Source organism: Pithys albifrons, chromosome 13 (assembly GCF_047495875.1).
Source record: "Pithys albifrons albifrons isolate INPA30051 chromosome 13, PitAlb_v1, whole genome shotgun sequence".
Taxonomy (NCBI): Eukaryota; Metazoa; Chordata; class Aves; order Passeriformes; family Thamnophilidae; genus Pithys; species Pithys albifrons.
The window spans coordinates 9,751,425-9,754,989 of record NC_092470.1 but is presented as its reverse complement, the minus strand read 5'-3'; positions in this window follow the sequence as shown (position 1 = coordinate 9,754,989).

Below are 3,565 nucleotides of genomic sequence, written 5' to 3'. Positions count from 1 at the left end.
CTGTGGCCACCTTCACTGACCGTATTTCCGATATGTGGGAATTCCCAGGCCAACCACCTGAAAGCACATCTGAGAAGGCAGGACAAGGCTCTCAACCAATTCTTTTTCCCTGTCAGGAATTAAATTTCTGTGCTTGACTTGTTGAAAGAAGCACAGTGTCAGAGTGAACATCCTGAGGATAGTGCATATATGGGGACAACTGCTCTAGAAAAAAGTTTGCTCCACTCTGGGGGATGCCTTCAAGAGCCAGAGTTCTGTGAATCCCTAAACAATGTACTTCCTGGCTCAGCCTTCCCTTTGACCAATGACAATTTGGTTCAGAGCCGCTGTATGGCAAATGCAGTGTAGAGGTTTGGCCTTTTTCCAACACTGCCTAAACTGAGCTTACTGCCAGCAGGTTACAACAGTAAATCATTAACTGGGGCACCCAAAAGCAAGTTTCAGTTTGCTGAACTGTTTGTGGACAAAATGAAGTCAGTTCTTTTAAACTGTTTGTTGTAAGTTTTTTAATAAAAAAAAAGCAGAGGGGCTGTTGTGATCTTTTAATCTGTTTTCCCTATAACAGAGCTTGGGAGACTTTGCTTAAGTAATTCCTGCTAGAACTGGAGCTTGTCTTTTAGATAAACATCTGGACTCGATTACTGTGTGGTGCATGTTTTGATCTCTTCCCTTAAAGACCAGCTGTTGATCAAATTCAATGACCTGTATATAAAACTGCTTAAATGCCTGATCAGCAAATTCAGACCTAGGATAGAGCATTGGATTTCCTGATTTATCTAAAGAGCCTGAGGTCTGAAAAAGGCCAACTGCAGCTGACCAGGATGCATTGGGGATATTTCTCATACCACAAGTTTCTTCTACACAGGAAGTTCACAAAAAATTGGGTAATTTTGGATATGTGTAAACTGTCTTGGCGGTGCATTTGAGAAACCAATCCCTGTGAGGTGTGGTCCCAGATGCAGGGCAGAGCACATTAGATAGTGCGTTGGCTCCTGCAGGCAGGGTTTAGAATTCTGTGAGTCTGACAGTCAGTGCTTGAGCTTGTCTCCAGACACATGTTGGCAAGGCTGGCCCTGGGCTGGCTGCAAGAGGGAAATATTGCCAAACATGTGTAGGTAGCTTCCCCCATGGCCTCCTACCAAAGTCTGTATAAGCCAGTCTGCTCATGGGAATGTGCTCATCTTAACCCTTCACAACAGAACATAAAGTTCTCCAAGCGTTAGTGTTGTGTTTCAAGAGAACCAGGACTGAACTGTGTCCTTTTTTTGCTACCACTGGAAGAATATAATTTCCTCACTCATAATTTATTTCAATCACAGGTTTGGCTACTCTCATAAAAAAAAAGATATATAGAATAGAGGGTCAGGTATCACTTTTTATTATCATATACTTTACTGACAATTTCCTTCCCGTGGATATCCTGTGTGAATTCCCCAGACAGGAAGATATTTATGTCTCAAGACATGTACTTTGAACCAACGTTCCTCATTTGTACCACATCATCATTGTAGAGAGTAAATATATTATGATTTAATCAGTTTAGGATTATGTCTGAGGCTTTGGCTGCTCCTTTACTGCTGTGCACAGCTCGTCTCAGTAAACAGCCGTGAGGAAGCTTCACACTGCATCCCTCTTGCTGTGCATGTGCATTGTTTCAGCACCAGTGGAACCTCCACTGCTGTCCAGGTCTTCTAAGTCTTTTCAGTTTTCACAGTTCCTTCAACCTTGTAAGGTTGTCTTAAATTGTATCCCAGCCTTTGAAAAAGAAATCCCTCTACTAATCCTGTTGAGAACATTATGTTTGCCCTCTGAAACAGGCATTGGTCTGTCAGCCTGGAAAACATCAGCCTTCTAATGGCTGGAGGATTATGAATCTATTGCTGAACATTTGCAGAAGTGCTCTTGTGGTTATAAAAGTGTCTCTTCATTCATCCATGGGCATGGTGCCAGAAGAGCTCAGCGTGGCTTTGTGGGTCTCTTGCCTCACAAGTGAGAATCTCACAGTGTTCAAAAGCCCAGTTCCATCAACTGCTGACCACCCCCACCCTCCTCCTTTGCATTCTCTTCCTTTCAGGAGAAGCACTCTCAGCTGGTTCAGCCCAACACACTGGACTGCTCCATTTTAAGTTTGCACAAATTTGATTTTAATGTAATTATTCTTTATTAAAATTAATAGGAGCCTTACTAATGATTTCAGCACAATCAGGACTTTGTAAACTATCTTTAACTAATGTATTAGACATAAGTTATTAGAATTTAAAATATTTTAGATAAATGCTGTATTAAATAAAACTGTTGATGTATGATACTGTATAAGTCTTACAGAAATCTTGGCACTACTGAAGCAGACAGCAGAACTCACATTGATAACAGTGGGGCCAAAATTTCAGCCCCAACTTCATTTCCCAAATCTGGCAAGAGTTTCTAGTGACTCTCTGAAGAAATCAAGATCTCAGTATTACCTACTGGGAAGCCTGGGCTTCATTTTTCTCCAGATCACAGCAGTATTGTAGTGCCCTTGATATCTGGACAATGCAGGTTCAAACTGCTATATCTGAACTAATTAATGACTATTGGTTGATATTTTCATGCTACAAATGCCTTATGCTGAAGGCAGGAATGTCAATGCCTACAAGGGCAGTTACTCAACAGTTTCTGCTGTAAACCCCTATTTTCCATCGTGTTGCCAGAACTTAAGCCATTTCAACAGCATATGCCAGACAACTGCCTTAATTTTAGTTGTTGTGGTTTTTCATTTCTTTTGAGGTTTCCAACACTGAGATAAGAAATCACACTAAAAAATACCAGATCTCTGAAGACTGCTGCCTGGGAGCAGCTCCAGCTTTCATGTAGACTGAAATTTCATAGAGAACAGACTAAATCAAGCAAGATCTTTCACTTTTCTCAAGACAGCCTGTCCATATTGGTTTCACATATAAACCTTAAAACTGTACACAGTATTTAGTAGCACACGCTGTTTAGTAGTAGATGATACTTGGTAGCTGGGACCACCACAAACATGTTCTTACACACACCCCAGACCGTGACAGGCACGGTGGTGCCCGGACTCCGCCTGCTCCGTGCCCGCGGCAGCTCCGGGTTGGGAGAGGCCTCTGTGGGCCTGGGATTGCAGGGAAAGAGACCGCCATGGAACGCAACCACGGCCTGGAGGCGAAACTGCGCGTTCTGAACAGAGAAGAAACAAAACGCGGGCAGCGATGAAGACGAGAAGCCTGAAGTGGTCAAAGGAAGGGAGAAGCAACACGAGACATCTGCAGGGATGTGGAGAGCCGCGAACGGACAGCAGCGCCCACGCTCTGCGCGCCTGGAAGGCGCTGCCACACACACCGACGAGCGCGGAACGGTCTGGCTAGGACTGGAACCTTCAGATCATCTCGGTCCAACACCCCCAGCCATGGACAGGGACAGACTCCCCAGCCACGGACAGGAACAGAAACAGGTTCCCCGCTCCGGGCCGCGCCCCCGGCACGGCCCCCGCGCTCCCGGGGCGGGGCCGCAGCTCCGGGAGGTGCCGCCCCCAGCCCGCGCCTGCGCGCGCCGCCGT